General features: G+C 42.2%; 2 protein-coding genes across 2 annotated transcripts in view; one reads left to right on the top strand and one right to left on the bottom strand.

Moving 5' to 3' along the window:
- LOC128742125 (glutathione hydrolase 1 proenzyme-like) overlaps positions 1–14,651 on the bottom strand; it is an 86,793-nt gene that overhangs the window by 49,579 nt on the left and 22,563 nt on the right. The window lies entirely within an intron of this gene.
- The window catches only part of LOC128742093 (probable isoaspartyl peptidase/L-asparaginase GA20639), a 29,334-nt gene continuing 22,579 nt past the window's right edge, over positions 7,897–14,651 (top strand). The window contains exon 1 of the mRNA XM_053838320.1: positions 7,897–8,058. The gene's annotated coding sequence lies outside the window, so the exon portion shown is untranslated. The remainder of the gene's footprint in view (positions 8,059–14,651) is intronic.

Here is a 14,651-nt window from a genome sequence, read left to right on the forward strand (position 1 = left end):
CTATAGTAACACTAGATCATTCAGGACGAGCCGGTCGCGAGTGTTGCCGGTGACCCGCCGTCGGAAGCGCCGCCCACTGGGGGGCTTGCAAAACTCGACATAGTGACAAAGATCATCCGAGATTCATGATTTATGTACAACACAGGTTAATTTGTGGCAATACGAAGTTTGTCGGGTCAGCTAGTATTCTTTAAAATTAGATTTTTACCTTTTGATGTATGTATTGGGCCAAAAATGCCGAAGAAGGAAGATAACATCATAAAAATGCAAATTCACTCTATACGTGCTGCCTACTAAACTAATTATTTACATCTTTTACAAGTTACCCTATATTGCAAGTAACAACATGAATTCATAGTTCTCCAAGTTCAAAACTACCCCCCCCCCCCAGCTAACTTCGCAGTATGTATAATGTTGTCTAACAAGGAATAATTTATTTTATGGGATTGTTTTACAAATACCTACTGTCGTAATACGCAGTGTAAGCAACAATCTAATCTAAAACAAAATGTAAACACGTGGCAAACTATAATGCAGATTATTTTCACTCAAACTTCAGTTCAATGACGTACTCTCATTGTTTATGCATAATCAATCCCTGGCGCCTATCTATGGACGTAATGGGAAAATACTTCCGATACTAATTTTATACCATCGATTAGTGTCGCGATCGCGACTAAAGAAAAAACAATGATAAGGTTTTCAATTAGGAAGTGCCGATAATGACAAAGACGAATACGATTGCTGCCTAAGGCATGGGGATTGAGATGGCGACCTCTTAGACACTCATGGAATTAGAACTTATCAAAGGGCTGTCTCAGACCTTGGTTCAGATACCTGGTACAATATTGAAACACAGCTGACTTTTTTCAAGTTATTAATGTCCTGCAAAGTTTAGTAAGATGTCCTGCAAAGAGTAAGATTCGTAAGCGATAGATATGTCTGCACGATTTCTGTGAGATCAGATCGGCGCACAAAAATGCAAGGTACAAGTAAGCTAGATTTAGTCGTCCGCCAAAATATATTGATCTAGCCATATTTTTTACTGCACAAATATATTATGCCTAGTAGCTAGTATCACACCTTTCCTTATCGATATAATTTGGTCGTCTAAAAGCTCGTACTTGTACCTTACTTACCTGATCTGAATGAGATATTCAGTCAAAGAACTGAAAATATCTATCAGATGAAAACAAAATTGCCCATTTGTCACTATTGAGAAAACCGGACGATTTGAGTAGAGCACTGACACACATTTGCTCAGCATTTAAAATTATTCTATCTGTTACTGGGTCTTTGGTTCATAAAAGTCCTCCGCTGGTGAGCTAAATCATTGCGTTCTCACCAATAAAAACCAGATCAACCTTAGCGCTAAACCTGCACAATGGTAGAGCAATTTTTCAATGTCATTACGCTCGAGCAACATACCATAGCCAATTGAAGGTTCGCTTGTCGAATATTTCATTCAGCGAATTGAATCTGACTACAATTTTTCTTAACGCGGTGCAAACAATCCGCGTTTGTTTAGCTACTAAAATATTAAATTTACTGAAATGACATAAATATTAGGGCATTGGTTGATTATGATTATTAATACAGAATCAATCTATTCCTATACTTTCCTATCTATAAGAAGGTAATGTTTTATTAGGCCATCAAAAAATAATTAATGTTTCAGATTTTATTTTACTTTACAATCGACGATATGTTCAAAGTTGCACATGACCAGCATCATATAGTGCAGTTTTTGAAATCGATAATCACCCTCTTAGGAGTACTTTTTTACAGCTCAATTAGTTTCTTATCAAATATACCTGTCTTTTACCCAGGCAACAGTGTATAATTCCAATTCTGTAAGTTGGATGCTATTAGGACAGATCTGTTTCACAATTTTTGCTTAATAATCTTCTACTTCGTATAATATGTTACTGAGTTATAATTTCTTACGTTGCGCAATGCTCATTACTGCCCGATTATTTCATCACAGTATAATGTTGATAAATCACAGTATAACGTTAGTTTCACACTGCCAATTTATTAGTTTGAATTGCACTTCGTTTTTTATACTTCAAAATTTGCAATTTCATTGCTGTTAAAAACAGTTACTAAGAATAAAATTGAGGTGTGAAAAGACGATTGATTTATAAAGATGAATCTTACTAAAAGTAGCCCAATCTTTCTTCAAACGACCGAGAATTCTGTATTTCTTGGTGATTTTTATGATTAGATTGTCAATGTGAACTTGAATTTGTCATTAACAATAACCTCAAGATACTTGATTTCTCGCACGCGCCCTGTTCTCTCACCATCAATTTCCACATAGACGCTTTCAGTTATGCGGTTTCGAGAAACCCGTGGCCTAGTTCTAGTGGAAGAACAAGTGGTTTCCACTTGACAACAAGTCGTTCTTTGAATAAAAAATAGTAGATTACTTACAGTCTTGAGAGAATAGTTATAACATATCAAAACTGTATGTCGGTAAAGTATTTTTATTGATGAAAGAAAAGGCAAATGGGCTGAACTTAGAACGCAGCGAACGTCACAGAAAATGAAAAAAGAAATCGATCTGGATTATTGGCAGCGACCTTTAGCATGAAAATACGGAAACGTATCGGAACATGGAATATACTGACCCTTGCCCAGCAGGGCAAGCTAGCTCAACTTGCAAGCGAAGCTAGCCACCTGGGTGAAATTCTAGGTGCCGCTCCGACGACCGCCGATTGGAGAATGTTGAGGGACGAGCGGAAAGATGCAAAAGCCGATACTGAGCGAGCGCTAACCAAATCGGCTAAGACAGCTACCCGTCAATGATACGGCTAACTTGAGAGGGCTGTTAAACGAGCTTGTAGGTGGGACAAGAGAGCCTGGACTAATTCCGTAGCCGAAGAAGGAGATACCGTCGCCGCCTTGATGTACGCCACAAACGCTGCGCTGATATTGCATCCGATCATCACCTTATTATCGCAGAGATACGTGTCCAACGACGGGAGGAGAAAGCTGGGTACGACGTCCGCCGATTGGAGAATCCTGAGGTGAGAAGTGCCTTTGTCGAACAACTCTGCATGCAGAGCGTACTAGTCGAACTCTCTAAAAAAGGAGACCTAACTGAATGCTTTAACTGGCGGGGCATCACGATGCTCTGTGTTACTCTCAAATTATTCTGAAAGGTAATCCTCAACCGGATAGAAGAGAAGATCTCTCCGGTGCGCAGCAGCAGTTGGATTCCGTGCTGACCGATCATGTGTAGACCATATCAGAACGCTCTGCATTATATTGGAGTAGATTAACGAATTTCAAGATTTTTTTCTGCTGGTGTTCGTTGACTTCGAAAAAGTGTTTGACCGACTCAACCACGAAAACATCTGGGGGAGCACTTAAGCATAGAGGAGTTCCGGATAAGCTAGTCAATCTCTTCGAGACGTTCTCGTGCAACGGTGTCTTGTTCTAGCCTATAAGTATTACTGCTGGTGTGAGACAGGGCTGCATTTGATCACCGCTGCTGTTTCTCATCGCTATGGATGAGATATTGGTTGGAGAGATTGACAGTAGACCCAAACGAGGATTGCCTGGAATTCTCCAACGCGAGCGAACGAGATCTACAAAGAAGCACTCGACTGCAATCCGCAAGAACAGCATAGATCCAGAGGCTCATGGCAACGCAGCTTAGCCAACGACAACCGAGCTGTAGACGAGAGCCCGACCTGGCAACAGGTAAAAGCCATGCCGTGTTACCTTCGGTAGTGAATATCTCTGATTTGATCCATTTGTTCTGCTGGACCGGTGGACATGGACACATAAGTAAGCTTAGCGAACGTAAATACAAATGAGCTGCAACATATTCGAGTTTCTTACTGCGATTAATAGTACAGTGTCAGAAAAAGGTTAATATCACACAAATATAACACTATTGCGGGCAAGACAAGACAATAGTGGCAAGACATTCAAGTATCACATCTACTACAGTGGCGGCAATAAAGCTGAGCATGTAATTGGATTCGTATTACATGAAGCGTGTCATCAGGTGGAGGCCCATTAATGACCGTCTATGTGTGTTGAGGATTGAGGGCCAATTCTTTAACTACAGCCTGATAATGGTGTACGCACCGACGCACGACAAACCCGATGGCGTAAAAGAGGAGTTCTATCATCTTCTCGAGAAGATAGATGACATGACATAAAGATAGTCATCGGGGCAAATGCACAGGTCGGACGCAAATAGTTCTTTCACCCCGTTTTTGGTAGAAAAAGCTTCCATCTTACCACAAACGATAATGGCCTGAGACTAATCAACTTCGCTGCTGCCAGAGGAATGGTTATCTGTAGTACCTAGTTTGCACGATGGAACATTCGGAAGCACACCTGGAAACACCCTAATGGAGAAGTCTGCCCCCAGATCGGCCACGTTCTGGTTGATGGCCGGTACTTTTCCGATGTCGCAGACGTGCGATCCTTCGGGGACCAAACGTCGACTCGGACCACTATCTCGTAGTAAGCAAAATTCACGTTGGGTTGTTCAATGTAGTCAAATTGAAACCAACGAGGAAGATATGATTGAACATTCGGCGGTTATCAGCAGAAGGAGTTGCTGCGGATTACAGTGGAGGCACATCTACGACGCGATCAGTATTACAGCGCGAGACGTGTTGGACACTACTGCTGAGGCCACTTACAGCGAGTAGTTTGACGCAGAGTGCCAACGAGTGACTGATGAGAAGAATCGAAGCAGAAGTTACATATTGGCTGCAACTGTGACAAGCCAGAGCAGAGAGAGATACCGAGATGCTAGAACTGCCGAAAACAGACTTTACCGTCGTAAGAAACGCCAGCACTGGAATCGCGTTGTTGCGGAAGCGGAAAATTGCTTCGAAAGGCCAAGGGAGGGGCCTGATTACCGAAGGCTCGGAGGTGGTTAGGCGTTGGAAACAACCTTTCGATGTATTGTTGAATGGTGAACAAGATGGAGCGGTTAACAGAAATAGGATAACGATTGAGGATGATGGACAAGCTGTGAAACCACCAACTCTGGACGAGGTTAGAAAGAGCAGCGAGAGAGCTGAAAAACGGCAAAGTAACTAAAAAGGACAGCATCCCCACCGAACTTTTGAAAGTCGGGAGCGAACAGCTGTATTGTGCAATCCGTTCGGTTATGTTAAGGGTAGCAAATAAAAGAAGCCTTAAATACACGTTCAGTTTATATTTATGTTAAATTCTACTACTAACGTATGTATTAAAAATGAACTTTTTTCGAATAGCGATAAAAAATATCTAAGACAGCTAATTGAGTTTGATGAATTTTCCATGGAAGGTAATATTAGCTTACTTGCAAAAAAATTCAACAGCTCTATCAGTCGAACTCTAACCGTGATGACGAAAACAGTGAAGCTACTCCGTTCAGAAGTGCGCGCATTCAAAGAACGGTACCCCGCCGCATCGAAAACAGACATCGTGCGGCATTTTATGGACGCCAGATACGCCCGTTCTGGCATCTGTAACATATTGGCACTATTGAACAACAATCAGAGCATCGAAAGAAAACCCGGTTCCGGACGGCCGACGTCCCTGAGCGACAAGAAGCTCCAAAGGATGCTGAAGAGAAGACCGAGGGAAAAGTGGCTACATCGCTGCGTGCGCTTGGCCGGGAGTGGAAAAGTACCTGGCGAACATGGACATATATGTCAGGAAGCGGCAGTCGCGTCCACTGGTCTCGGATCTGCAGGCAATGACGCAGCGGCAGCGGCTAAATAAGATGGTCAAGACGATTTTCCTGGCGAATCGCGACGTGGCGATGGTAATGGACTGGAATGGCAACTAGGAAAAAGCGCTTAACATAGCTCTAGCCATCCCAAGCCTCTACTTAGCGCCTACACGTGGCCATACCTGGAAATACTTCAATTTGTATAATTGAGCAGCCAAGCTAGGAAGTGCGGGGTCGTGCGGTTTTCAGTTCCTAACCGTACAAATGTAGTTTTAGGCAACCATTAAACCACACCACTTTATTTTCAAGTATTATATGATTTAAACTAAAATTTTTGGCAAACTAATCTATTTTCAGAGAGCGGAATAAAGCGCTATATCCTTGGCTAATTGCAGCCTGGCTTCTGGTCTAAATGCTATTAGTTCATCCCCAAGGGTCCGGAGTATCACTTAACATTTATTAGCAAAGATACTCATAACGTCTGTAAATAAATCATTATCTATGTATATGGGAAGCGTTTGGTACGGGAGGTCCACGCTTTCTTCCTTCTCTTTGATTTCAAGGAGTTTAATGTTTAATGGGATTAGGTATTTTTTCTGGTTCCACTTGATTCCTTGGAATTCTCCCTGCGGTACATGCTGCGCAATTAGCCTGGCCGTTGGCAAGAAAAATGATTGATTCAAGTAATCGTCATTTTCAAGGATGCCTTCAAGAATTGGCTGCGTTAGTGTGAGATTAGATTAGATTAGATTAGATTAGATTACTTTAGTGTTGACTGAGACAATCTGTACCTCAAAGGTATCCTCAACCAGACCGATATCTGGAATAGAAACCAATGCTACTACCGCGGTGAAGAAATAGCCGACCGATCATTTGTTGTTAAAGATGAATGGTTGAATTACTATTAAATGGTAGAGTAAATATTATGGCTAAATTACGAATGACACACGTGTATGAAAATGGGAAAATTCGCCTCAACCATGCTTTATGTTACTTGAAACTAGTAAGTACCAGTAATATTCACGAATGTTTTCCTAAGTAATTATGAGAACGTTACAATTTATCATAAGCAGTGCAAATGAATCCAGGTAAACATGTTATTCGTGAGCAGTCAAATGTTTATCAGTGGAAAGTTTACTTGTTAGTGCGACAAGCTGCGACAGCTGTGGCTAATATCTTTTACCGTAAACTAGGGTAAATCTGAACAAATAAAAAACGTTTGTACGACATTGAAATTTTACTTCTTGTGGAAAATTGATTTTTACCATCTGATAAGCAGGAAATCTAATTTTGATGGCAAATCTAGATAATTACTGTTATCGTTTGAATGTTTCTATTTACCCAGATTACGATTGAAATGATTTTAAAGAACTCACATCATTCTGAAACTCTTTGGGAAAGCCTCCGGTTTAGGATGAGCTGCCTGGTGGAAAGCTGTCCGGAGCTGTACCGTTCCTAACCGTTCACTTTCTTCTAGGTCGCACTCGTTTCAATGAATACTGTCAATTTATCACAAAAGAATTTCGCCAGACTTGGTTGTCTGTATCACTTTTGTAGTAAAATCCATATGATAAAGCAGTCCTGAGATCGTCTCGAATGATTGGAAAAACAAATTGCTCTATTCTCAAGTAATTTATAAGCGATTCAAATCGTACACAATGGCACAACGATAGCAAGCAAGAGCACTCGTAGTATAAAACAACTGCACAAATTGATAAAGCTCTACTCAATAGAGGATAACGCCGTAGTAGAACCACATCCCACCGGATTAACCGTCACACGAAGACTGATTCGGGCAATTGGGACCGCGATCAAATTTAAACAGTTGCATTGGCAGACGACGTACTGCGAATGTTTATTCACAGGTACTACGAGCTACTTACATTTCGCCGAGCATTCGTCTCGCGTGCTAATCGGCCAATACTTGTGTGCCGGCAATGTGTACTACTCTCTGCTCGAGCAAACGACTACTACTAACAAGTCAATTCTGCCGTCCGAAAGCCGATGTTCGTCGCCTGCTGCTAGTAGCAATAATTCCTTGAGCATATCAATGCTGTGCTCACTTTGGTAACTGCAATCATATCTTGCAGTCAAACGGGTGATGGTACAAGACAACTGACAGCGCTCATTAGAGTGACGGGTAACGGATGCTCATTCGTTTGCCGCCCTTAGCGTAGATACTAGATAGGAAGTTTTATTATGTCAGGAGTGTTGTTATCAGTGTAATAAGTCTTGCTCCGAGATAATATGTGCTGTATTCGTGGCAAAACAACCTTCGTGTTTAGTAGCTATTAGTTGACACGAGTTCGTAAACGTTTCTGCAAAGTCTCTTATTGCCAGATAATGGCATCATAGCGGATAAGGTGATTGGTTAGACTAGAAACTTTGCGAACACTGATTTGAATTGGTGGCAACAAATCAGTCAGTTGTAAAACAACAAAAATTTGACTGTTTGCTCAGCCATTACTATGTCGTCAGTAGAAAGAGTCAGTAGGATCATTGCACTAGCCACGTAACTGTTCTGTTGATAAATAAAGGTCAAGACTTAGAAAGACATCTAAAGGTCCAAACACAATGCATACGGATTTTACTACGTTGCGGTAATTTGACAGAAAACCCATGGAAAAACTGTCACATTGCCGCAAGGTAGTAAAATCCGCATGCATTGTGTCTGGGCCTTAAGACCAAGGTTTTACACATTTTAGATTTACAGTACCGGACAGAATAAAATACATAGCATCTAGTTATGTTTTGTAGTGTTGAATGGGTGAAGTAGTCCATATTGATGGAATTACGACCACTGACAAATATACTAGTAGGGGAGAGACGTCTATCAGTGAGACACTTTTTTTCCAAAAATTTTAAAATTTTTTTGATGATAGCTACCAACGAGCTCTTGAATCCATTTGAAAGGTACCGTTGAACTTCGAATGTGGCATGGTTCGATTTTGGCATGGTTCGTTTTTGGCAACACAAGATATTTCACTTCCAAAAATATGCTTAAATATCAATCAGTTTTTCCATACATGCTTTAAATGATGTAAAAATGATGCCCTTAATATGTTCATGAAAAAAAGTTATGTGGTTTCGAACAATATTTTTATTGCCGTAGGACTACGTCTTACCGCAGAATATCAATAACTTATTTGCACCGGACGGATAGCTCTTGGCGGACTTTTTAAACAAAATGGTTGCAATCGTTGATTAATGATATTTAGTCCATTTCTAAAGCTTTACATTAATTTACAATAAATACTTTCATGTCGATTTTGGCAACATAGGCGACACGCATTTGTTGCCAAATTCGAAATCATACTGTATATCCTTCTAGTTGTTTGAAAAAAATTTCAGTTGTTTTGATTATAAAGTAAATTAGTTACAACCACAAATGTGAAGGTGTAATATTGTTTCACTGTTAACCAATACGTGGGAATAGTGAGACACCTATTTGAAATCAATTTAAGATGACGCCATATGGTGATCAGAAGCACTTCCCCAGAAAGATATCCACAAAGCCACCTGGAGATTACCTAACCAACGAACTTCGAACCAAATAGGCCATATTCTCATCGAAGGCTGGTTTTAACGTAGGACTACGTCTTTGATTTCTTTATTGGGGTGCACTTTAGAAAAACGAGAAGGGAACATGTAACGAAAAGTGGTTATAGTTTGCACGCTTATAACTCAGTCATCCCTCAAAAGATTCTAGAGATATTGGTATCAATTGATTCGAAATTTTCCTAAGATTCCATTACAATACAGTAGGTTACATGTTTCTCTATCAATCTTTTAAATAATTGAAAAATGTTAGGCATAATAAAACTAAAAATGCACGCTCTGTGGTTGGTCGAAATAAGTAGTGCTGATTTGCCTTAGCCGTTAATAATGTTTCCATACCTCAAGCAGTACGGTTATATACAAACGTAATTAAATTTACACGTTCCAGTTCTAGTTTTCTAGTTTTTACACTTGCATTTAATGGTTCTCGTTACATTTTTCCTTTATTTTTCTAAAAAAAGTGACAAAGCCCCCTTGTTCCCACAGGTCGAAGATTCATAACAACGTTCAGAGTTATACTAATTTGATATCTGTGCTTAGAAGTACGCCGCTATAAATCTAGACCAATTTGATGTCTCTGTTATGGAAGGGCGCCTGAAAAAGTGATGTCTCCTCATTCCAGCAAGGCTACTGGACCGCGATAAACCCAGTCCAATTTGATGTCCTGAAAGTGAACTGTTATAACAAATAAGCTACCAACACTATTTGTTCGGATTACGAAACTATTCCTGCATCAACTCCTGGTTGAGTAGATCCGAACTACAAATAGTATTTTTATTAAATGTTCATTTTATAACATCTGACTTACAATTAGTTTTTCCTCCTGCGATTTAGTCTCAATAATGTTTTAACTGTGATTTTAACCTGTCCTTTGTAGCTGTCGATTTTAATCTTTCCAATTTTAGTTTAAGACCAACTAGTAAATGTAAGATTAATTTTATCCTCTATAACTTCAATTTTAACAATTTTATTCCACGTGTCAACTATCTTCCTTTGTAATCAACTATCAATTATCTTCCTTCCTCTTTGACACTTCTTTCCTATCGCTACCACTACTCTCAGCATGATTTATTACTGTCATGTAAAGCTGTCACGGTTACCGTCACTCTTCTCGAAGGGTAGCCGATGTGCCCAGCGGTGTTGTTCCCAACATACCCCCGGCCCATAACCATGGTCCGGTCTCCTCGTCCGGTCCAGTGTTATCGCTTTCAATTTCTAACACCGCTAACTTGGATGTTGCTCTTCTGAAGACTCCGCTCTTGGTTCGGACCCAAGCCTGCCGAATCCTTCCATCTTTAGAAATAATTGTCTCTTCCACAATCCCACGAACCCACAACTTCCTATTTTTTCCATCTACCACGTAAACCAAGTCGCCTACCTTCAATGGCTTAGCTTCCTCAAACCATTTGCTGCGTTGGTTTATCAATGGTACATATTCTTGAATCCACCGTTTCCATAACTCTTCAGCTAACTGTTGCGATCGGTGGTAAGCATTGCGAAAAGCTTCCGCCGCGTGTGGTGGTGGTGGAACCATAACCGGTTCGTTCGGCGACACACCTCTCAAAAAAATGGTTAGGACTTAGAGCGTCGATAGATCCTTCGGCAACATACGTAAGAGGGCGTGAGTTGACTAGGTCCTCTGCTTCCGTTACCGACGTTTGAAGAACTTCGTCTGTCAGTTTCTTTCCATCGACGAGCACCCATAGAGAGTCCTTCACGGTTCTAACAAGGCGCTCCCACGAGCCCCCCATGTGAGGAGTAGAGGGAGGGATAAATCGCCATTTGGTACGAGCATCAGTAGTTGCTTCGGCGCATTCATCCTCGATGACACGAATCTTTTCAATGATTTCCTTGCTGGCAGCCTTCAGGTTGGTGCCATTGTCGGAAATGAATTCCAACGGAGGTCCACGGCGACACACAAATCTTCGGATTGCCATCAGGCATGAGGCAGCTGACAGATCGTGTGCAATCTCGAGATGCACCGCTCGAATGACTAAGCAGGTGAACAAAACTATCCATCTTTTCTGTCGGCTGCGGTTAACAATGACTTCAACGGGTCCGAAATAGTCGACCCCGACATAGCTAAAAGGACGAATATAGGGGGAAAGTCTTTCGATGGGCAACGGCGCCATTCTCGGAGTTTTAGGCTTGTTTCGGTGTACCTTGCACCAAAAACGATTACTGGATACCTTCTTTACCGCTGCATTAACATTCTCGATGTAGTAGTGTTGGCGTAGCTCATTTTTCACCGTTTCGCGGAAGCCATGCCCAAATTTTTCGTGATAATGTTGAACAAGCTTCAGGGTGACTTCGTGACCTTTCGGAAGAATAATGGGGAAACGGAGATCGAATGGTAAGCCTTCAGCATCCTTTGCTCTTCCTTCCATGCGAATAATTCCATCATTATCAATCAAAGGCGTAATCTTGTACAAAGGGCTGGATTTTTCTAGTGGGTACCATTGATCCGAAGGTTGTCCTTGGTTCTTCAGTAGTACTTTCAGCTCATCTGAAAATGCCTCCGCCTGAGCAGTTCTTATCAACAGACACTCTGCGCTACGAAATTCATCCTGCCTCAGTGGTGTTCGAATGGCTGTCACATAGTGGCTCAACACTCCTCTTTGCCTTGCTGTTGGTGTAAGAGTCTCAATCGGTAAACCTTCTTTCTTCTTTCTGCAATTCGAAATGAAGCGAAACACGCAGGCTATCATGCGCACTAACACGGTCCACTTCGCAATTCGTCGAAAATCTACTATAGGCTGGAATATAACGATGTCATGGAACAAATAGACGGCTCTTAATTCCTCCTCTGCGTTTGTTGCCACATTAGGCTGGTGTGGCCACTCTGATTCCTCCTTATACAAGAACCGTGGTCCGTCGAACCAAGCACTGCCCGACTCGAAATCCAAATCACGACTTTTCTTCGTTAGTTTATCTGCAACGTTTTGCTTCGTCGGCACCCATCGCCAATCTGTCAGCCTTGTAAGCTCCAAAATTTCACCTATACGGAATCCCACAAAGGGCTTGTACCGACGTTGGTCCGAATGGATCCACGAAAGCACAGTCCGAGAATCGGTCCAGAAAAACTGCTTCACGCTTACGATTCTGTGGCTGCTTTGCACCGTGTTTGCCAATCGCGCTCCCAAAACAGCGGCCTGAAGCTCCAATCGCGGTACCGTTAGTTGCTTAAGTGGTGCCACCTTCGTGCGGCCCATCACCAAAGAACATCGAACTTCCCCGTTGACCACGACACGAAAGTAAGCAGCGCAGCCGTAAGCAGCTTCGCTGGCATCAGTGAATACATGAAGCTGTATGTCACGCAGCTCTTCCGTTTTGGCATTTCCAAAATACGGTCTTGGTATTCTAATCGCTTCGATATTTGACATCTGCTGGACCCAGCTGTTCCACTTCACAAGCAATTCCGCGGGAACCGGGCTATCCCAATCACACCCAGTTCGCCATAACTCCTGGATGAGCATTTTGCCAAGCACTGTGAATGGTGACAAAAATCCCATTGGATCAAACATGGACATCACGCTGCTTAAGATCCCACGTTTGGTTGGACGAGCATCATTTATTCGGGACGGAGCAACAAACTGGAAAGTATCAGCTTTCGTATCCCAAGTTATTCCCAAAACACGATCAGTTCCGGTCGATTTATCTTTCAAGTGGACAGTATTCGCAGCGCTTTCTTCACCCATCTCTCGAATGAATGTCCCTGAATTGCTCACCCAATTTCTAATATGGAATCCTCCTCTTGAATGTACGTACTTTACTTCCCTAGCTAGTTTTACAGCTTCTGCATCAGTGTCCGCGCTATCGTAATAGTCGTCCACATAATGACGGTTTATTATAGCGTCGAAAGCTTCGGGAAATTGGCTGGAAAACTCCTCTGCATTTAAGTTCTTTATGAACTGGGCGGAACACGGTGAGCAGGTTGAGCCAAAGGTCCCGACGTCCATAACGAAAACTGCTGGCTCGGCGTCTCCCGGATTTGCAAAGAACAGAAAACGCTGAGACTGCCTATCTGCCTTTCGTATCTTAAATTGGTGATACATTTCTTTCACGTCGCCCCCAAATCCCACACAACGCTCTCGAAAGGGGCATAAAACAGACGGAAGCGAGGATAACATGTCAGGACCCTTTAGTAATTGAGAATTCAGCGAAACTCCTCGAACTGTCGCTGCGGCATCCCACACGAGACGTATTTTGCCAGGCTTGTGGGGATGTTTGACCACGTTAAGTGGCAGATACCATACGGCGGACGGTTCCGTTTCGCTTAGTTCCTCATCCGTAGCTACGTGGGCATACTGTTTTATCTGATATTTTTTATTTGTTGCCGTACAGCTTCCTGCAGTGGAGGATCCTTCGCCAATTTTCGTTCCAATGCGAGCAATCGCCTCTTCGCCATTTCGTAACTATCTGGAAAATCTCTTTCATCTCGTCGCCAAAGTAAGCCCGTCTCGAAACGGTCGCCAATACGAACGGTTGTAGTTCGTAGAATTTCTCGCGCACGGCGATCTTCATCAGATTCCGGAGGTACAGCGGAAGTTACGGCTCTCGAATCTTCAAGACTGTACTGCACGCGAATCATATCGTGTAGTTCTTGGTTAGACACAGGGCATGTAGTGTGGAAATTAACACTAGCGCTTTCCGACCGGATCTGCTTCTCAGGTCCATAGATGGTCCATCCCAGTTTACTTCTGACACCGATCGGTTCACCGGGTTGACCGATTCTCGACTCTAAAGGTGCAAAAATGTGCAAGTTATCTAAACCAATCATAATCTTAGGCTCGGTGAATTGTAGTTCAACTACAGGCAGATCGCGCAGATGAGAATAGCGTTTGGTAATATCCTGCATCCGGACCTCTTGCTTCGGAAGAACCAATTCCGACACGGTGCGTGCTCCTTGCAACACTAACTTCTGATTCGAACCATACGGTGTTAACATTAAATTAACTCGCTTCGAGGCATCTTCATATCTTTTCATATTCCCCGTCCATGATACTACCAACGGTTCCGGTACTCCTTTCACCTGGAGCTGGTTTACGACACAGTCTTCTACCAGCGTAACGGATGACCCTTCATCTAAAAAGGCCAGTGTATCTAACGATAAATCTCCTACTGAAAGAGTTACTGGTACCATTCTAAAAATAATTGACCGATTTAAACGATTATGTATATTGCATTCGGCTTCCATAATTTGAACCGTTTCGCGAGTACGATGCAAAAGAGGGTGGTGAAATTCTTGGCAGTTGCCTACATTACACCGCAGTTTGAATGTACACCTACTCTTACCGTGGCTGTTCAAGCATAACACACACAGTTTCAGTTTGTCAACCATTCGCAGTCGTTCAGTAACATTCAGTTTTTTAAATTCGTCGCAATACCGCACTTTATG

This window comes from Sabethes cyaneus, chromosome 1 (assembly GCF_943734655.1).
Source record: "Sabethes cyaneus chromosome 1, idSabCyanKW18_F2, whole genome shotgun sequence".
Classification (NCBI taxonomy): domain Eukaryota; kingdom Metazoa; phylum Arthropoda; class Insecta; order Diptera; family Culicidae; genus Sabethes; species Sabethes cyaneus.